Source organism: Thermobia domestica, chromosome 8, assembly GCF_964235325.1.
Source record: "Thermobia domestica chromosome 8, izTheDome1.hap1.1, whole genome shotgun sequence".
Lineage (NCBI taxonomy): Eukaryota > Metazoa > Arthropoda > Insecta > Zygentoma > Lepismatidae > Thermobia > Thermobia domestica.
The window spans coordinates 39,836,434-39,859,392 of record NC_137461.1 but is presented as its reverse complement, the minus strand read 5'-3'; the positions used below and the strand labels follow the sequence as shown (position 1 = coordinate 39,859,392).

The 22,959-nt window shown below is 36.5% G+C and overlaps 1 long non-coding RNA gene across 1 annotated transcript in view; it reads right to left on the bottom strand.

Annotated features, from left to right (window-relative positions):
- Nucleotides 1-4,495: 4,495 nt before the first annotated feature.
- LOC145691694 (uncharacterized) overlaps nucleotides 4,496-22,959 on the bottom strand; it is a 30,312-nt gene continuing 11,848 nt past the window's right edge. The window contains exons 2-3 of the long non-coding RNA XR_014132498.1: nucleotides 19,348-19,468; nucleotides 4,496-4,762 (exon numbers count right to left, since the gene is read on the bottom strand). This is a non-coding gene — a long non-coding RNA (uncharacterized LOC145691694). The remainder of the gene's footprint in view (nucleotides 4,763-19,347; nucleotides 19,469-22,959) is intronic.

Below are 22,959 nucleotides of genomic sequence, written 5' to 3'. Positions count from 1 at the left end.
GACCCGAGTTGACCTGACCCGACCCGACCCGTAACCCGACCCGAGCTGACCCGACCCGACTCGGGTCGGGTCGGGTCACGGGTCGGGTCGGGTCAACCCGACCCGTTTGAGAGCACTACTTGCATCATACATTCTTAGGATTACAAAAAGGAAATTTGTTCGTTTGCGTTTGAACAAAATTCTTAGGATTACAAAAAGAAAAAATAATTTTTCCGAATTCCGGAATTTTTCCGAAATCCAGATTTTTTCCGAAATCCGGATTTTTTCCGAATTCCGGAATTTTTCCGAATTCCGGATTTTTTCCGAAATCCGGAATTTTTCCGAAATCCGGATTTTTTCCGAAATCCGGAATTTTTCCGAATTCCGGAATTTTTCCGAAATCCGGAATTTTTCCGAAATCCGGAATTTTTCCGAATTCCGGATTTTTTCTAAATTCCGGAATTTTTCCGAATTCCGGAATTTTTCTAAATTCCGGAATTTTTCCGAAATCCGGAATTTTTCCGAAATCCGGAATTTTTCCGAATTCCGGAATTTTTCCGAATTCCGGATTTTTTCCGAAATCCGGAATTTTTCCGAATTCCGGAATTTTCCGATTTTACTTTCCGGATTCCGGAAAGTAAAAATTCCGGAATTGGCCATCCCTATTCGGACCCTACGTTAAGCTGTAGATACACTTCTTATATAGCCTCGCTGCTAAAAGGAAACGCTAAAAATCTCCAACCAATTGGTATAGCGCCCTCTCAATATCTGTATCATAGCTCTTCTCGTGGAGACAGTTCACCCCTGTTCCCATTAAGGAAGAATTCTTACAACTAAGATAGTAGTTGAATATCTAATAGCAAAAAGACACGTCTTCTTTAAATGTATTCTTTTGGGCACTGACGAAATGGCAGAGCTTGATCTTGTATGCATGAGATGTGTTAGACAATACTAATTACGTAACATATGTCCCTTCATTATCTCTGCTGAACTTTATATTAAAAGTTGGTTATTCCCCATTCAGGATGTGAAACTATTCCACTGGGTTCCATAAATGTTTTCCTACCGTAATTCACCGCAAACACAATGTGTAAGCAGTTTTAGTAAAAAGAGAGAGTGCAGAAAAACGATTCATTTTGTTATGGACCAGAAAACCTATGTATGTTTGGATGTGTGTGAGTGTGTGCATATGCTGTGGAATCTGTTAATGAGAGGACGAACTATTGTTTTCCCTTCACAAGTCGTAAATTAAACAGCAAAACCAACGAACTGAGAAAATAACAGGAGTATGCAATTTGTATGTAGCTCTGGCTTGGTCACGTTTAGGTCAATAGCGGAAGAAACAAAAATTTGTCCAACAGATGGCAGAGTGTTTGTTCTCTTCAAATAACCACAAAATGTTTAGCAGTTTCCGCATGCCTTAGCCCTCACCAAGATGAATAACACAGCTGAATAGATCAAAATGCTGAGATCTACAATTCTGCATATATATGCACGAAATTTGATATGGAATACATTGCTCCCTTCTATTTGCTTCCAGCTAAACGAAATATTAGAAAGCTTATAATGAATTAGACAAAAGCCATGTTCAATTACCGATTTCTGGATTGTGGTCGTTGTTTTTCATAGATGTCGCTATGTGGTAGCAGAATGGATAGGGTCGTGTTTTTTAGTATTCCAACAGCAAACTTTAGCGCAACCGAAATTAGTGCATATTAAACTAAGCATAAATGTTTCCAAGCAAATCAATACAATATGCGTTGTACATATTTGTACAACATGTTGTACATACATAATTCTGTTCGAAGAGCTCTATTCATGCCATGTCTGTAAAACAGAATAAAATAAAATTACTAAACCCTTATTATAGAATTAATGTCATTTACCAAAAGAACTGTAAATCTTTTATATTATTGCAGGGTCCTTGTTCACTTATTATTAAAGAATAGTTAATCGGAGTTTCATCAGTTTAATTTTCAGGAGCTGTGAGAAACTATTTCTGGCATACAATTTAAACCCCATTCGCATATCAACTTTAATTAGAATGGCATGACAAAACCTGGCTCAAAGACAGTGTTGTGTTAAAAGATTATGTTAGAAGGATATGTAGTTTCCTCAATAAGTGCCTACAGACTGCATGTACACACTTTTCATTGTAATATATGAGTCGTCTGAATCCAGACAGAACTTGTGTGTGTGTGTGTGTTGTTTGAAATTGGTGCTTTTGAAAACAGTAACTATTTCACTTGTACTGCTGTTCTTGGGAAATACAGTGCATGTGACTTTTGCGTCAATTTATGGACTAGTTTTGTTGGAACCATAAGAATCGGTGTGAAATACGCGAATCGCAAGTGATTTCATGCCTAAAATCAGCAATCAGTGAAAATGTTATTAAAGATATACCACATTGACTTGGCACCTGGTCTTCCCTTCCGAGCGCTGCTATCGGCTGAAGGAATTCCACTCCCTTTCGCTAAGGATCTCTCGCTTACCAACAACTGAACCTTCTTTGGCTCAACGCGTGGGTATAACGAGGATGTGAGCTTTAGTTCGCATTTTTGCCAAGGTTCAAGACATTTTGGCAGCACTATAGTGCACTCTGGCTTCAGAAAGCTAAAATAATAAGAGTATCATTCAGTGGAATTATTGTTATTTATTTTCTGTTTTACGTGGACATGAAATAACAAGAGCAAACAGTTATATATAGGGTAGACCTAAATGATTCATCGGATTTCAAATCACTGTTTATTTACAAGTATACGACGTACAATGACGGGTCACACATGAAAAGATACATGCATTCATCAAGTCTCTGGTATATTCTGCAAATGTTCAATATATGTCCTTCGTCACCTGGCATTTATCCAACCGGTAATCCAGTTCGTTCAGTAGCGTGTTTCCGTCAATGTCTGTCACAACAGCAGTGATATATCCCTGCAGTTCATGCAGCATTGTTGGCATTGGGGCTAACTTTGTCCTTAACAAAATCCCACAGGAAGATATCACATGAAGAGAGATCTGGCGACCACCTGGGCCATAGCAACAAAGAAACATCACCTAAACCAGTGCGACCTATCTAGTGATGTAACCATTCTAGAAACATCACCTAAACCAGTGCGACCTATCCAGTGATGTAACCATTCTCTGTTGAGAATGGCGCAGACAATTGTACTCCAGTGAGATGAAGCCCCGTCCTGATGAAGAATGAAGGTAGAGATGTCATCAGTTAGTTGTGGCAATAACACACCAAAACTCTTCTCCACATTGCCGCCATCTTGCAGAATACCGCCACACGCCTGCCATCTAGCGTGCACGCGAGCCACGAGGCGGGATTTTTAAACTTGGTATATGTTTCTATCTTTTGATGTATCACCCGTCTTTGGACGCCACATAGAAAATACTTGTAAATAAACAGTGCTTTGATGCCTGATGAAACATTTAGGCTAACCCTGTATAATATTTGCATTTGGAAAGTATTTCGTGTCAAATTGGGGCCATTCAAAGGTAGATTTTCTTAAGCATGAAAATGTACTTAGTTAGATCTGGCTGCAGACAGCTCGTATAGGAAATACAAATAATGTAACATTAAAGTTTCCTTTTTCAGGTTAGGAATATGAAAGTAGGTTAATATAGAATTAAGAATCATAAATCAACACTTTTCTTTTAAAGTTTATAATTAGCAACTGTTATACTTAGTGGTACAGTGTTCATTCCTTATGCGAAGTATCATTGATTCGATATGAACCATGTGAAATTGCAGTATACAACAAGGCAGTGGGGCAAGGTGTGTCAGTGGTAAATTATTAACCACTGGTACGTGGAGTCCCTGGTTTGATACCCGATCCAAGTAAAGTTGAAGTGGACAACGTGCTCGTGATGTTTCTCCGTGTACTTCCACTTTTCCCACTTTCTCATTCTTCCATCATCATTCACATGCTTAAATCATCGTGTCCCATAGCCTAAAGGACATACTTGTGGGACATTAAACTCAAAGATTTCATTTCATTTTTTTCACTGAAGACTAACCTATTTCATACCAATTTGCTATTTCAATTATTCTTTCATTACCATTTTCACTCTTCTTTTTAGAGTTAATTCCATAAAGGCGGGACGTTAAATTAAATATATTTTAGAATGAATGAATTTTTGAGTTTTACGTTCCACGCTTATGTAGGTGAGGCAAAAGGAGACTGTGAAGATGAGAAATGAATGAAATGGTGCAATGGAGAAAGTGGGCGGAAACGGGAGAACCCCGAGGAAACCCACGAGCAAGGTGTTTGTCCACCACAAAATCCATACGGATCGAGCTGGTATCTAACCAGAGACCCCAAGTATCGGGGGTGAACGCTCTACCACTGAGCCACCGCGCCCCCCAAACATAGTATTTTAGACCTAAGATATGAAAGTTTGTATAATGTTTTATTGTAATTAATTTTTGTATTCTTTATTATTTTTTGTGATATTCTCGCTGTATCTGTTAATTAACGTTTAAAAAATTAAAAGTCAGCATATCATGCACTAAGTTACTTTTATTACATTTATATAATGTTGTTTACAGGGAACGATCACAAATAGGCGGAAAGGAAACATACAAAAAAGGAATGTTTGAGATTACTAGTTAAAGTTACTACAATATACAAGTAAATACTGAATCTACAAACATCCAAAATACACACTTCCAGCATCCAGTTGTCATGTTTTTTGTAGTTTTCAGTTTTAGTCCACAGCGGTTGCTTTTAGCGTCCCCAGAATCCTCCATAGTAATATGGGAAGAAAGGATATCCTAAAATAGAAAGAGATTATTAGTGGTTTGTATTAGTATTATGTGTGAATATTTTTTTGAACGAAGACGTAATGTTGTCAGTGGCGGATCCACTACAACAACGTTGGGAAAGAGGTTGCCCAATGGCTAAAGGCTACCTTTGTCTCTAAGCTCAGTTATTTGTGACTCTAAGCTTTTAGCTTCTTCATTACTACTATTATAGCATGTCATATAGAAAAGCTACCAACAATATTGCTTGCAATACTGGTATTATTTTTCCTGAAACATTTTCCTCAGATGAAGTACTCCTTTAAACCGTTTACAAGTATTCCTATTATTCTTGGTGTAGATTCATTGCTTCGGTTTACTGATTGTCTCCTTTCAGATATCCATTACAAGTAGGAAGAAAAGTTTACTGCTGATAGTCAAGTTTTGCACCGTGGGTAAGAAGCCAGTTATGTCATAAACTGCCATGTATCGAACAAATAATTTCAGTTTTAAGTGTCTTGGGTGACTTACACGAACAGATTTCATGAAATACAAGAACTGATAGAAAAATAAGAAATAAGATTCATTTTAATACAGAAACGCTACATAGAAACAACAAAGAAACAGTAATGGAAACTACAGAGATGATCTACTCAGGAGAGAAAGACAACATAAGGGTAAAAACTTAAAAACATGGGAGAGAAATAGCGCCGTAACTTAGATTTTTTCTGGGGGGGAATAGCATTAATACGCGTATTTGGGCTCCTAGAAAAGTTGTTATTCTAATTCTTGGATCCCCTCTTTCCATCTTACTCTCACTCTTTATGACTCCCCGGAGCCTGTGGATCCTCCCACACGACAAGGTCTGCGGGCCGTTAGTTACGACCTGGACCCGTTCCATACATGACAAATTAGTTAAGGGGACAATATTGACAAATCTTAAGAGCCATACGAATAAATATTATTTCTAGGGCCCTTAATAGTAGACATTTTTTACTGAAATGGATCCACGATTCATTTTTGTTTTATTTACCTTTTGTGTGCTGTTTTGTTTATGTAATGTAGTGAACCTGTTTGATGCTTCATTTATAATTTCTTGTTCGTATTGTACATGGAGTAAGAAAATTTTGTCTTAAAATGGGTCCCTCTCGAACGGCTGGGAGCTTCCCTGGGGGCCAGTTGCCCCTGTCCCCCCTCCCTCAACACACAAGTTACAACCCTGAAGAGAAACTAGATGAAAATCCCACAGTTAAGAAACCTATAGATATGATAATAAAGAGAAATAAGAATTATCAAACTTTAAATTTCATGCAATACAGAAAATCTTGGACCGCTAGATGGGACTCACGACAAATTTTGGAAGTTTCAAAATTATAAAGTGTCATAGTAAACTTAGAATAGACGTCGAAGTTTATTTAATAAACCTAAAAATAATATATGTACGAAACTCACGAAAGGATGACAGACAAATATACATGGACGAAAACTCAAAATTACTCATCGCGAACGTAGCCAATGGTAAAGGAGAGGAACTAGAAGAAAGGGTCGCACATAACGAATTAGTTGTAATTAAATGTTCTGAATTGATGTACCTCCAACAATACACAAAGAATGGAGTATAACACAGACATGACCCTGTCAAAAATTTAACTCAGCAATACAATTACAAGTTGGGGAGTACAGGACGTGGCACTGTTGCCACACTTCGTACAATTGTACCAAATTCAGCCCCTTTTGTCATTCAACGGCCCGTTGGTACCACGCTGGCATTTTCAGCCCCTTTTGTGAAAAATTTGATACAATTCTACCCAATTCAGGGCTTAAGTTTAGAGTTGCCCCTCCAGTCTGAAGGTGCCCTTGGATTTTGCAACATACAAAAAACAATGCTTAAAGTATTAAAAAGTGTTACATTTCACTTAACTTCAGTACTCCGTGGGCTTCACAAAAATTTAAAAGGCTGTCTTCATTATTTTTGCGCATCCGTTACACCTGATCGCCATATTCGCCATATTTTACAACCCACCATGCTGCTGAAACCTTCCGCGAATGCTTCTGCATCCGGCAAATAGTACTAACTTCCACATATCTTTTCTCGTATTAAAGATAACTCTCCTGCCGAACTTACATTCCTAAACATCAAATAAAAACTTGAAATTATCATTTCTTACCTCGTTTCTCCTGTAAATATTCCTGATTTTTATACAAAAGCGGAGGGGTAACTCTAAACTTAACCCCAATTCAGCACTATTTAACAAATATTGTCACATTTTCAAAAATATCAGTAAGACTTTACCTACATGTCACGTTACTCATACTGTGTTCTGGACTCTTTAAAAATGCTGTTGAACATTCATTGTGTGACGTTACACCGCATAACGCTACGAACTTTGTGTGGAAATCGAACTATACCGGGAAACAAATGACGCAAAATGGGTGCATTCACTCAGCGCATGAAGAAGATGAGAAAGAAACAATGTGATGGAACTTTTAGCTTGAAATCTTACCAAAAAAAAAGTTGAATGAAGTGTTGAATATTCTAAAAAAGACTAGCGTGTGCTCAAGTAAGTCTATCATTTATGTGTCATTGCAAGGATTCTACACCAAAACGATAATACCACCAGGCACGTAGCCAAGGGGGGTAGGATCCGGACCCTCCCTTCGAGGCCAGGAATGAAAAAAATTAAGGAAGGATGAAACAAAATGAAATGAGAAAAAGAAGTATCAGAGTTAAAAATAAACTACAGGAAGCTTTTGGCTACTCTTTTTATGAGGAGATTTGTATTACTTGCAATTCATGGTGGCGAAGTGAACGAGATATCCTGCAAGAGTCAGGGAATTTGAAATTTCTAGAAAAGTTACCGATTTTTCAGAATTTCTAGTCAGGAAGATTTCAAGCTTCGGAAAGCATAGTGCCGTTCTGTAACAGCGTGGATATTTTTTATCAAAATATTTCGTCATCGCATCCTTGCAGTATCAAACATGTTATTTCAAAAACAATTTCCTACTGCTCCTTTAACCTGTCATTTGGAACAGACAGTAGTTGACGGAATAATAAAAACAAAAATGTATCTGGAAAGAAAGTTCTGTTAACATTTGATACAACAGAGAAAGGAACGCAGATATTGTAAAATATTTTACGACAACGATACGATAATATTTTACTTTTTCAAATAGTTGAGGTCATAATGAAAGGAAAATTGTTATATTTGAATAAGCAGAGGAAAGACGTAAATATTGTATAATCTTTTTCAATATATTTGTTTTATTATTTTACTCGAGATTTCTTCATAGTTTGTTATTGAAATACTTACCAACACATCCTCGAGCTCATGGGCTTTCAGAATTTCATGTCACGCCCCCCCCCCCCCCCCGTTACGAAATCCTGGCTAAACGAACCAATATATATTCCACTAATATAATTTAGAATGATCGAGCCTCTGGTATGATGACCACAGTATTTTATGTCACGGACCCGCCCCCTTCATGAAATCCTGGCTACGTGCCTGATATCACGAAAAAATACATTGACTTAGTTACCGACTTACATGACTAAATTGTTTACTAGTGACGTCATATTGACGAACATAAAGATACCCGAACATTTCTTTTGTATAGACCAATCTCGACGCGTTGATTTGGACTCCTGGAAGATGGGAAGGGGAGGGGGGATAAGTATTATAGAACTTTACCTCATTTAGTTTCGTGTTATAAAGAAATGTATCATACTGGTATAAAATTATGAATTCAGCCCTTTTTGTTTCAATTTGGTACCATTTTTCAGCCCATTTCAGAGCTAGGACTGTGGCAACACTGGGACGTGGTCAATCTGATGTAGTGATGGGTAAAATCCCGGGAAGATATTTTTCGGGAATATTCCCTGGGAATATTCCCGGGAAGATTCCCAAAATAGGAATTTATCCGGGAATTTATGTTCAATCAGAAAGAAAACTGCATTCTATTACTATATTATGATTTCAAAGTTGAATTAATTTTTATATCAAAACATATTACTGTTGTGATTACTGTTGTCCACAGAGCATTCTTTAAAATGTATATTTTGAACGGTACTATGTTACTTTATTAACACTTTATTATATTTAGAGAGTAAGCATAAATGTATATTTATTTACAATATGTTCTATCAATTAAATATGTGTGAAAAAATTATATAGTAACAGTTTAAATTTATATGTAAGTGGATTTAATCTACTTGACTCTATTAATGATATTATAAACACATTAAATTTATAAATGTTATAAACCAAATAGGTTGGGTAAATGCTAGAAGATACATGTCTCACCAATTTATCAACATTTGCGCATACATATTTATGTTCACAAAATTTGCAAGATACTTACTTATCTTTATATTTTAGCGCGTAACATTGCCATACACGACATTTTATTCTACCTATTTCTCGAAATTCCATACGTTAATTCACATGTAAAAGAAGTCCGAGTAGCCCTACCTCTTTAGAAATTCGAGTCAGAGAGAGGAGACAGACAGACGTCTATTACTAATTGTGGTTCAGGGTTTATTAACAGTACTTCATCTCTATTTCTACATAATTCTAAATTAGGCCTACTTTATAAAATGGTTCCTTTTCGTCATTTGTAAATTAGTACTTTGCTAATTTTGGCTGTTCTTTAGCATTGGGGGCCAGTTTTGCACCTACTTTTTGCGATATTCTATTCCGATGCGGTTGTTTTATGGTTTCATACGTTAAGTTACGGTACCGACATTAAATTCAGACAGCGTTGCAGAGCGAGCGTTAGCGAATGAAGGCGGGTGAGAGCCCCCATGGCACGTTGTTTTCTATCTTCGTTACCAACAATTCACTTTCATTTCACACATAAATCACTTCCACTTACCTTTCTGTTTTGTATAAATCCCCTACTGCCCTAAAAAATGTGTTCCATACTTTCTTGACTACTTGAACATCACTATCAACTCATTTCTTCCGTAAATCATCCTACTTTTTGCTAGTTTTGACCCCCCAATTCTAAACAATTACCTTACTTTTTAGTGCAAATGGAAATGGAACTTAAAAAATCATACTATTAGTTATATAAAGTACCGTCATATAATTTTAAATTTTTTAACCTCAAAATTATTTAAAACCTAGAAGTAAATCATAATATATTAAAATAAAGTAACTAGTCATATGGTTCTTATAATTTGGAAGATAAAATAAAGAAATAGAAATAAATTCCTTCCCGGGAATTTATAGGCCAGGGAAAAAACCCGGGAATATTCCCATTTTTAAATTCCTTCCCTCCGGGAATATTCCCACTGCCCATCACTAATCTGATGTAATCGGATTTGAATTTACAGTGTGCGGCAAAATAAACAGTACTGAAATTCCAATGCAAATGGTGCGCGGGCGCAATGTGTTATGAGCTGTGAGCGCCAGATTGTATGCTTAGCTGTGTGTGGGCTAGCGGAGTATGCACTTGGAGCGAAGATAATGTTACTTACAACAGAGGAGAAGCTGTGTATTTTAGAGCACTATTTCCGCTCAAGCGGTGTGGGCCAGCATCTCACTGCAGGAGATGAGTGGAGATGCCTCCATGTGGGGTATACTAAAGGAAGCAATTTTCCGAATAGATAATACCCTACCACTGTACTGGATTTAAGAGAGAAGATTCGATCGTTTGTTTTGTTGTTCCAGCAAGCCGTATTCACTAACATGTTCATCGATCTACAGAACAACTATGAAGAATGTTAGACGTAATGGTCAACATTTTGAACACGTGATGTATAAACTCGATTCCTCTTAAATTTACAATTTGTGTTGAGTAACAATTAGTTGACATCCTCGTGACATTTCTTATGTTTCATTATGTTATACAATAAATAGATAAATAAATAAATGTCAACGATATGATTTCAGTACTGTTTGTTTTGCCGCATACTGCAATAGTAAAGCTTCAAATAAAACAATGGATTCATCGATAACCTCACAAATATACAATGTCAAATGAATTGACTGTGAAAAATATTCTGAGAGAGAATAAATCAATCAGAAGTAGAAGAAAATAAGGTGGACGCATTAGTAGAGAAAATAAAAAATAGACATAATACATGCGATTTAAAAAGTCAACAAAAACTAAAACAAAATATATGAAATGTAAATTAAATATAAAAGAGCAACAGGATATTACAGAAATTGTAAATTAAAACTAGAAATGTTAGTTATCGATACCAAACTGCTTAATAGGTGGAACTAAAATAACAAAATACAAAAAATAAGTATGGCAGTTCTAAGAGTCAATGTCACCTCAATATAGGGTACCATGCCGATAGGCAAAGAACTTGAAGAAGTATTCCTACTGTAAGACATTAAAATGAAAGATATGAATGACACGGTAAAACAACCCAAATATTATCTATAGTCTCCTTACGAGGAACCATTGACCTTTTCTCAAACATTAGTCTCAATGTATTTCATAGGTGACGCCAGGGTTTTGGTAATGTGGGTGCAGGTAGGGTGGGACAACACAACCTAACATTCTTGCCAGAACGCTCTGCACTATTGCGCCTTAAGATCTCAAAAATAATCCCTAAGTTTTACTTAAAAAAACAACAGAAAAACACTATATGATAGCAAGTAACTTACGAGAGACTTAAGAAAGTCACTCAAATATATCCAAAAATAGGAAACAAGAAATATACAAAATAGAAACGATTATCGTAGAAAATCTGAAAATCGAAGTTAATGTGGGTGCAGCTGCACCTACTACAACCATTGTGGTGCCGCCTGTGATGGATTTGGAAGAGTGTGGTTTGAAGCTTCCCACGAAAAATCTGCAGATCTTGCCAGTGAAAGTGTCATTCTAGGCACCGAGCCGTTTTACCTATTCACTTATTTTTAAATTCCAACTTATTTATTCGTCCTTTGTATCAAAGTTGTTCAATTTTGTTGTCTACGAAGTAAACATATTAAGATACTAAAATATAAAATTAACTGATTTAATTTAAACATGATTTCTAAGGAGCAAACGCAATTTGAATAAATATTATATTACAGGTGGATTGATCAACATTTAAAGTTTAAACCTAAAAGACTGCTAAATTTCTCTGAACGTTGATATATTATTTTTATAATTCTATTGTTTGCTTGTTTCTGTTGTACTACAGAAGAAACACCTCCTCCAGTCCGTTTCTAGGCGGCAACGTACCAAGAACTGACGAAACGTTGCCACGTTGGACCGCAATGGATATACGTTGGAATAAGAAGGATGCTGAACGAACATCTCCAGAAACGATAGATATGCGTCTGCCTACCTCTCTGATAAAATCAAGGCTTCTAGAACCCCATTCTCTACTGGTCTCGATAGATATTGGAGCAAATATAAATTTATCGAGGAGATTATTGTATTTCCTTTCCTTTTCTGCCTCTCTACGTCTAGCAACCTCTCCAGCATTCACAACGATCAATGGGAGGCTTGAATGGGCGAATGTGTCCGAACATGTAAAATCCCATAGTAGAGATTTGCCTCTCATCCAAGGTATTAATGTCATGCCATCAGTTCGTTTACCATCGGAATGACAACAGCCTGACGGTTCACGAATCGAAGGAATTCCTGCAGTCGTGAGGGCTCGCAAAGTGATATCATTACCAGATGAATGTCTGGTGTTTCTGCTTATGCTCTTCATGCATGAGAGGCCGTGCAGGCCGCGTTGGGTAACTTGATCCCCGCAAGCTGGACAGCAATGTGGCTCACAAACAGCTGAACCTAGTCTTAGGGCTACTGCGATTCGAAAGGTTTCATTAGACATGTGAGGACCTAATTAGGGAGAAGGTAACGCATTTAACCATGCACCAGCATGGGGAGATAACGCAGCAAGACGTCTAGCTTTATCCTCTGGAACAGCAATGGATTGAAAAGAAGTTTATGGAAATGTACTGCTATTGGTGTGTACCAAGATGCCTGAGAACCTCTTTTGCTGATTTCTGGAAGGTCCGAATCTGTTATATTTATCCATTTGGTAGAGCCTTCTTCAACTATCCCATCTGGGTCCAGCTGGTAGCCTTGAGGAAGGAGAGCCTCGATTAAACGAAGGGATCCGTGGTAGGACGGTAAAAAGGTAGGAATCGCCATATCAACGGTTCGCTGAATACCAAGGCCTCCTAATCCAACAGGTAAGGAAGCCTGCATCCAAGATTCGTCACTCAAGGAGCAGTTCACAATTGACTCCAGACCGTTTTTGAGGATATGATCATATTTCTTCAGCAGTGGAGTCTCATTCCAAGATGGAAAGAACCGTAGAAAGTAGTTTAGGCGAGGGATTGACAATGAAGCACGTAGAAGAAAAAAAGCTCCGTGTGCTGAAATCGAGTCAACATGAGACAGAAAATATTCTAATTTGGATATTTTGTTTGATAGCACAGTTGTAAATGCTTCCTTTGTGAGAGCAGAACCTAGAAGACAAGCTTCCTGTTTGCTTAGGAGACGTATTCCTGGGGCAACTTCTCCAAATCTTCTGAATAATTGGTCGGATGTGACTTCATCTGATCCAAAAAAACCAACTTCGCATTTTGAGTTACCCATTGACGCATTGAGAGAATACCAACTTATTTATTTTATTTTTTTTATTATTATTGAATTTAAAATTACATTTTTTAAATAATATTTTTTCTGGTTGGTACAAAAAATAAATACGCCATCCAATATTAAAATAAAATGAAGAAATCGAAACTAAAGAGCTGGAAATGATGCTGAAAAGAACACATGAATTTTGATATATGTGGGCTCAACTTTAGAAAATCATTAATGAAGCTATAAATAAATCGACAACGTTTTCCGTCCTAAAAATGGACAATGGGGATAACAAACGGTTGTGAAATTCAATAAACTACATAATGACAAAACTGTTATCTACCATACGACCAATCAAATGACGATGAAGACCAAAAACCCACAAAGAATCAGATTAAAGCAGCGTTTCCCAACCGGTGTGCCGCGCACACTTGTGTGCTGCGAGGAATCGAAACAAAATTATTCATTTTATAACCATCAAATTGCAAAACGTAGGGAAAAATTGCATATTTGTATTTCACATTACTATGAACCTCTACTATGAATCTACAATTTTAAGTGTCATACCGTGTTACTGTTCTGTACATTTCTAATGTTGAAAAATGTATCTGTTATCATGGTTATGACCATTATTGCTTCTTTATTGTTGCAGACTATTTCGTAACTTAAAACTTTAAAATATAATTCAATCGTTTCGACAAATTACCTACATTTGTGTTTTAAAAGTATAAGAGATTTGTTTGTTCGTTCGTTATTTAGTGATCTTTCTTCTTAGTAAAAGGTTGTATACAGTATTTTTTTTTAAAAAAAAAAAAGAAAGCGTATTTTTGAAAACCTGAGTTCAATATTTCATTGCAATTGTTTTCTATTTTTAAATTAGAATGAAAAATAAGCATAATGATTTACCGTGGGGAAAACCCAGTGATAGAGCTTTCTTCTCCGTGAGAAGATCAATAATCACAGAAAAAATACCGCTGTATTTTAAATTTACAAATAATATTTATAAGTATGCCGCGAGAATCCAAGTAACACCCATAGTGTGCCGCAAGTTGAAAATGGTTGGGAAACGCTGGATTAAAGTATTACCGATTAAGGACAAAGTAATTAAGGAAACTACAATTGAAGATATACAATTTTTCGAAGAAAACAACCAAGAAAGCCGCATGATTAAATAAAATCATATATATACAAAGAAGAAATGAATGATTGGTTGTCATACTTGTAAAGGGTATATAATTTGTGTCTAAAACAAAAGCGAATACCTGAAAGTTGGAAAGAACAAACTTCGTGATTCTTCAAGAAAAAGAAACGATTACTCGAGAGCCTATAGACCAATATCTCTATTAAATATGGTTGGAAAACTCTTCGAAGAATTAATCAGAAAAAAGTCGGAAAATTGTAAGGAATCGGAGGAAGACGTCTTACAACGGTCTTCAGAAAACAAACACGGAACAGGTATTAAATGGATACTGGAACAGGTTCAAAAACGGGAATTAGGAAAATGCCAAGTAGTGATATACATAGATATGAGTAAAGCTTTTGACAATCTTTGCTGGCTATCCCGTTTCCAACAGTTGAAAAAAAAAATGAAATACCCAAATCAACGTATGAACTTATGTTGAACTATTGCACAGACCAGGAAATAACGTACAGATCATCAAATAAAGACCTAATTACTATAAGTACTAAAGAATGCCCGCAAATACATAATCATATTGAGAAGGGCAAAGCCGAAGGAGCTGCTATTTGAATTGTCAGGAGCAACGACAAAGACGTTGCTTTTCCTTGTATATTCACTTCACTCATTTTCCACCTTCGAATATGATGTATATTGTGCAAAGCTTATCCTTCCTGTGAGAAGAACAGATATTCCAGCTAGTGAAAAGATAATAACAAATATCTATTTGAATCAGTTAGTTCAAAGCGTAATTTAAATTAGTCGCTATGCATTGAATTTGCATGGTTCATGATAATGCTCCAGTTCACATGGTTGTTGTTGCCAAGGTAGTAAAAGACTGCGGCTTCGAGGATATTGAGCACCCACTCCACACTGTACTGGGTTGGAGTGTTGTTACGGAGTGTGCAAACTCAATGCATAGCGGCTAATTCAAATGCCGCTCCTAATGAACTGACTCAATCAGGTAGTTGAAACCGATATACTATATTATTTCTTCGAAGATGGTACTATATTGCCATGAACGGCTTATTATCGTAGATGCGATATTTTCTGTCAGTTCGGTAAGTTTTTGAAATGCACTTGTATAAATAATGTTAACATCAATAATCAAATATGATGTAAGCATTATTATATTCATATACAATACAAAATTTATTTTGAGAAAGCAAAACAAATTTAATTAAAGAAGAAAACCAATAAAATTGCAGTTGCTAAAACCAATGTCCGAGTTGAACATTTTCCCCAGGGAAATCATTTTCACCCTTATATGCACCTAGATATCACACACAAACACGAGCAATTCTGATTTGCTTGTAAACTTTATCATAAAAATGTCTATAAAAAGCTCCCTCGTGGCTAAGCTTTTACCGTGCGCGCCTTTGGCGTGAGAGACCTCGTTCGATTCCCGGTGGCAGCTCATGTAGTTCGGAACCCGCATTATGCTATAGGTGGTCACTCTACACTTAAAGTGACGCTAAACTCAGAATCAAATCAAATCAAAATCAAAAATGTCTAAAGAGTTTTATGAAATTTTGCTGAAGCCCGTCCCGAGAAACGCAAAGTTCATTTGGCGAAAGTTCACATGTACTCAAATAAAAACGGCTTTGCTGTTTGGCTTCTTTACCTGCAGGAAGAAAAACTTTAGTCTTGAGGGATGTCCCTAGCATCCTCTGTCAATTCACACACTGGCTAAAATTGCTGCCGGTTGGTTGATCTGCAGTTCAGCATCTCCCATTTAGAAACGAGGCTGTATGAAACATGGATCTACTACTAGTGGGACCCACATGAGCATCTGAACGATAATCTAACCAGAGTCTCGCGCGCCAAAGATGCGCACTTGAACCAGATAGCTATATGCCTACGAGAAAGATCTACGTTAAAATTCAATTCATTTCAAAGAGAGGAGAGAAATGACTGTGTCATCAGTGCACTAAAATATAAAAATGATGTTAAGTACAAAACAAGCTACCACAAACTATATTGTAACCGACACACACGGAAAGTTTTGAGAAGTTAAATTGCGTAGCTCGTTATGCAAGGGTTTACTGGCCACTGTGCATATCAGTAATTACTGCGTATACACTCCAAGGCAGTGGAGCTTTTTGTTAATTGGCTATTGCATAATCAGCAGTGATTACTCGCTGGTTGGTTCTTTGTAGCATTCATGCGTAAAACTAAATGATCGAACATTGTACGTATTTCATCTATCCTCACAGATTGTCTGCTATGCATACGTACGTACACTGTGTGTATATATAGAAGCAACTACGTATTTGCTCTATAAAGTACATTCGTAATGCAGACAGGGTTTCCTATACTTTGTTTCTAAATTGACTATACTTATTCGATCGAAAAGGTCTATATTTTGTCACCAACTACAGCTTCTGTTATACATATAGACGAGAGTCATTCAGAAAATAAAGACCGTTTAGTTATATAAGATGAAAATAAAGACCGTTTAGTTATATAAGATGAAAATAAAGACCGTTAGCTATATAAGATGAAAAACACATTATTTATTGCAAAAAAAACAATTCTGTTACATGAATGTAGCTTCACTTCTCTAGATAATCACCACCTTCATTTAAACATTTGTCTTATATGTTCACGAGCTTCAGAATTCCCACTTTATACCTTCTGCCCCAAGTTCATTAACCCAGGTGATTACTGCATTCAAACAGAGAACTCAGCATTGACATTCTTGACATGCAGTGGCGTATTTAGAGAGGGAGGCTTCCGGGCTTAAGCCCCCCCGAAATCTTACTTACTTTATCTTGTAGAAATTTCACATTTCCAGGCAAAGCTCTTCTACGAAAGATAACAAATCCCCCCTCCCGAAACAAAATCGTAAATACGCCACTGCTGAAATGATATCACGCAAATGGAGACGCCTTTCTTGATCGGCTTGTCATTGGTGATGAGACCTGGGTGTTATATGTTACCCGCTTCACCCTTCATAAAAAAAAAATTAAAAAAAAAACGATAAAATTCCTGTAGATGCCCTCTTGACATGAAAAGTAATGGCAGCTGTCTTTTGGGATCGTAAGTATGTTCTTTTGGTGGATTTTGTCTTAGCGATTTCCACTTTCTCCTTAAGCTGAAGGAGTTTCTGGGCGGTAAACGCTTTGGAAGTGATGAAAAGTTAGAGAATGCAACTAAGTGCAACTTCAAATAAGTGCAAATAAGTGCAATTTTCAACTAAGTCCAACTTCAAATAAGACCACCTGGCTTAATAACTGGTGACAGAAGAGTATAACATGAGAATTAAAACATTTGTTATTCGTGACCAGATACAACAAACGTTTAAATGTAGAAGATGATTATGTAGAGAAGTGAAGGAATAACAAATTCACTGCCTAATTTAAAAGTGAGAAGAAAATACTGACATGAAATTATTTCGTATAACAGACAGATCCTTAGCAATTTAGTGGAAACACTTCAAATAAGTGCAACTTACCAGATTAATTTGGAATTGGACCACTTTATGTCCTCAGAACAATTCTGATGCGATGTGGAATAGAGTTACAGAAATCATGAATGGTAGTAATTGTAACATTATATCATTCTGAGTGCAGTATATCGCTCCGTTCCGTGACAAAGAATAGAGGCGTAAGTATGCACTTGATTTGTGTCTCCAAAAAGTCCATAGATGTTCAATTTTTTCACGTCCGGGGATTGGGCAGACCATGGAAGGCATTTAGTTTCATCCCCGTGTTTTCCAAATCACGTCGCAATAACTCCTGTGAATGAGTGCGTTATCATCCTGCGATATGACTTCATTACCTTGAAACAATAATTGAGCCACCGAACCAAAGGATGTTATAAAATAGAGGACCTGTCTTTACAACAAAATCTTGAAGCCATACGTCACAGTTTCGCCATCCCCACTCTGCTTACTTTGCCCAAGAAGATCGCAAATATTTTGAGCCAACATTCATGGCGGAAAGGAAAGTAGCCAATCAGACGATGGTGGAAACGTTAGTAGCTAATCAGACGTGACGATGCTTGGTTGTTTTTTGGCTTCATTCAATGAATAGGATGAAGATACACATAGGCAGATCTTCTATTTTATAACATTCTTGCATCGCATACACATGGTACCCTAAAATGCCTACATAATCATGAGTAGTGATGCGATGAGCAAGTGTTCGCACAGGACTCACTGAAAGCAAGAATGTTAGGGTCCACAACACAAATGACATGTTTCACGGTTGGTCGCAGACACCGTGAACCAGACGCTTCTTTCAGCATTCGCCAGACATAAACATGGCAAATAGTTTGAAGTAAGCTAAATGATGACTCTTCTTATCATATCAGACGCTTCCAGTCGTCAGTGGCCATGTGGCATCTTAGCGGCACCATAGGTTCGGGTTGGGAAACATTGTGGTCCCTTATCAGTGATGTTTCCCCCTGCAACTCAACCCCGGTCCATTTCATGTAGCTCGTGTCGGACTGTGATTGTTGACACAGGTTGTGGAAAGTGTTGTTTGAGCCACTGCAGTTGCACCACGGTTCTGAGTGACAATTCGTTTTAATGCTCAGCGGGAGCTGTCACTGAAGTCTCTCTTCTGATAACTGTTCCTCTTCACCGAAGTTGTTTTGGCAGGAGTTTTGTAGGGCGTCAACACTTTGAAGAGTATCCCTCGCGACACATAGACATACTTGATCCTTTCATCACCCTCACACACATAACAGAGAACCAACAATTTATTCTTTTAGAAATAAAAGACATTGGCCATTTTAGACATTTCGTTGAAAATCTCTTATTTTCATTTTGTTTCTTGTTCTTAATAACATACTAAGTGACAAATAAATTTACAATATTCGTTTTACGATTCATAGTACATCGTTTTATGTGTAACTCTTCGTTTAACTATAGAATGTCGCATTTACTTACCATACAATCCCCAAAGGCCGTATCCAAGACCAAAAGCATTGTCTGTCTTAAGATCTTGAGTCTTCGGTTCAGCTGCAAAGGCCATTGAAAAAACGGCCATCAGAGCAAACAGGACAAAGACCTGAAATACAATTCATTGACAAAATATTACTTTCCAGCTCTTTAAATTATAACATTAAAAAATGTACTATAGAGAGTTCAAGAGAAAATAAACATTTTTTATAATCTCTTATATAATATTTTATTTTCAATAAAATATAGTTTTCACAATAAAAGTCTAGGCCTCGCATTGAGCATGTTACATCGTAAATAATTAGGATATTCCTTCCTCTTAAAATTGAATTCCAGAGTGACTGAAAATTTGTACAGGAAAATATTTAAAATTAATCGTGATAGGCTTTTTCCATAAATATTCGGAATTTTCTGTAAAAGAAAGTATTCAAAGACATTCTCATGCAGTATTCATTTTTACAAAATCTCTATAAAATACTGTTAACCAGCATGCCTTAGAAGGACATTTATCTTCTTTTTTCTTGATAGCACACATATTGATTTACATTTAAAAAATTCACTGTTATTTAGTTTTATTTCAGAAGTATTATGATTTTGTTTATAGGCCTAAGTTTCCAAGAAAAAGATACGTTCCTAGCTGGTTCTTCCTTCTTTCTTTCTTTTTTTGAATGGTTGGGGGTTTGAAGTTTATAATTACTCCAAAAAATATTTTGCAATCCTAAAAGTATTAAGAGTTTAGATAGAAATGTCTGGTTTCAACTTTCAACAAATAAAGCTCAAATACTTCATTTTTCAACAAAATCTTTTTAGTAAAGACGAATACAGAAAAACCTTATGAAGTGATTAGTAGTCTACTCTGAAATGTTTCTCCGCCTTCGACGACGCAGTTGCACTACTTGAAAGGCCAATAACTCGAGACCGGCCAGTTGTCACATAAGAGTGCAGTAGTTGCATAATGTAACTTTTAGTTACTCATTTATACCTTTGGCCATATGGCTCAAATCCCGTGGAGGAAATGCAATATGCCCACTGCACGAGACACAGAAACCCGAGTCTCTCCTGGTTATACCTACCTATGGAGGGAACTCCCATAGTTTGCAAGAATCTTCCCATCTATACTATGCATCCAAGCAAATATATATACTCAATCTCATGGTGAGACCACAGCTCGGGCCCGGTAGAGTCTAACTCAATTCCGGGGACCTGGGGGCCGCGGTGACTCAGTGGTAGAGCGTTCATCTCTGGTGCTCGGGGTCCCGGGTTCAATCCCAGCTCCCGCCAACTGAACTTTGTGGTGAATAAACACCATGTGCGTGGGTTTCTCGGGGTTCTTCTGTTTTCCTCTCACTTTCTTCATTTCACCCTTTTGTTCATTACTCATCATCATCGTCTCCTTTAGCCTAGCCGGCATAAAAGTTGGACGAAAAGTTTTCATTTCATTTCATTTTCAATTCCGAGAGCCCTTGAGGATGGGGGTGAACTTTCGTCCCGGCCTTGCCTATATAATGTCATTCAACAATTAGATATATCTAGAGTACGTATCGTGTATACCGACGAGATTATACTTACAAAATTGAAGGGAAAATTTACTTGTTAATATTGATGATTCAATTAAGAGCTACTGTCAATGAAGATTTGGATTATCTCATTTTTAAAGGAAATCTACCTCTCAACTACTACATACATGTGTCGATGTTGCTTCAACGGTAAAACTTCTAGGAAAAAAGGTCAGTTAGATTACTGGTTCAGAAATCATAATTAAATGGGTTTTGTATAAGGGGATAGAGTAGTGATTCTCAACTTGTGGACCACGACCACAGGAAGAGTTCTGAAGAAATGAAATGATGTGTCGTCAATGGTGTTATTCTAAATTTTTTAAACATGTTCAGTATATATATATATACATACATACATACATACATACATACATACATATATATATATATATATATATATATATATATATATATATATATATATATATATATATATATATAGAGAGAGAGAGAGAGAGAGAGAGAGAGAGAGAGAAGAGGGAAGGATGGAGATTGATAAATGTAACTCTCTTCGAAAATAAACAAATACAAGGCAGACAAAAGTCATTCTTTTCTGGATACCACGAGTGACAAGTAAGAGATCCCTACACAGCATCCCAATACAAGGTGATGTGACGCATCAATGGGTTGACAATTTTTTATAATGGTATATATGCGTTTCAACTATAAATGAGGTGCCTAGAATCAAAAGCCGCCAAATCCACTTTTTTTCTTTTTTTAACCGAAATTGAGTTATATATTGCTTGTTAAATGTTTAGTTTAAAGGAATTCCATTGAAACAGAATTTTGTTTAAAAGCTTAATATTTTATACTAAAAAAACTACTTCAAATATGAGACTTTGTACGTGTGTATATGGAGCTTCACTGCACGTTTTGCGAGATTACTCGAAATTAAGCGAAATTGATTTGGCGGATTTTGGGGTCTACCTCAAATAACCCTCACCACTACGATCATGTGATCTTGATATCTTCTTATTCTTGATATCTGAACATTCGAGATTAAGAAACAAACACTTATATTCTTATATATATACTTTATTCTAGGAGATCATATGTTTAATCCTGTAGCTGTAAGAATTTCTAAAAACTAAGATAGTTAAACTAAAATTTCTTGTTTCTGGGTATAACTGGATAAAATTTACTGTGTGTCTAGTCATAACAAACGGTTCTGTGAACTGGAAATGTTTTAACAACAGGTTCTACCGAACCAGTTGAATAGCACCACTGAGTGTCGTGAATTTCTCAAACCGCAATACAGTATGTGTGTAGGGGATAAGAGACCGAATCGACCACAATGTGCGAATTGAGCTGTCTAATCATTGGATAAACACTAAACTAATTGTCTCTTTAGCTTTTCAGACTAGAGTTCACACTTTCTTAACCCAAGTGATTCTCTGATTATCTTTTCTCCAATCCTTAGTAAAGATGATACAAATATATTTGCCTTTACTGACATGTGAGAAGCAACATCGGAACAATGCGTATCTAAACTGTACACACTACCGTAGGGTAAACGCTTAGATACATGTTTCCATTTTGGCATTTTTTATTAATTTATTTATTGTAACGAGGAAACCGTAATGGCAATATAGATTTGTGATGATGCATAATGTATATTGGATCAATATTGTCATTATTGTTATTTAAACTTTACTGGTTGTTCTTTTGTTGGAAACTAAAAACAAAACAACCACGGTCTTCAACTAACCTCCTCACATTCACAAAGGAATTTTCTATTTCAATACTTCTCTAGAATTGTAGATTCTTTCGGTCTCTCCCTCACTCCCTATTTTAATTTGCACTGTAGCTTCTAAAATGTATCTTATGTTATAGCTCTCTCAGCCAATATTCCAAACAGTTTCCGTTCCTCTTTTAAGTTATATCATAAATATTGTTCTCTTGTTCCGTATGATTTCTAATATTTCCTGGTTGATCTTCCGTTCCCTCCATTCTTCTCCATACCAACATATTGACACCATTCAGCTTTTTTCACCTATACTTTTTCTTCCATGTTTCTACCTCCTTGAACACAATACTCATAGTA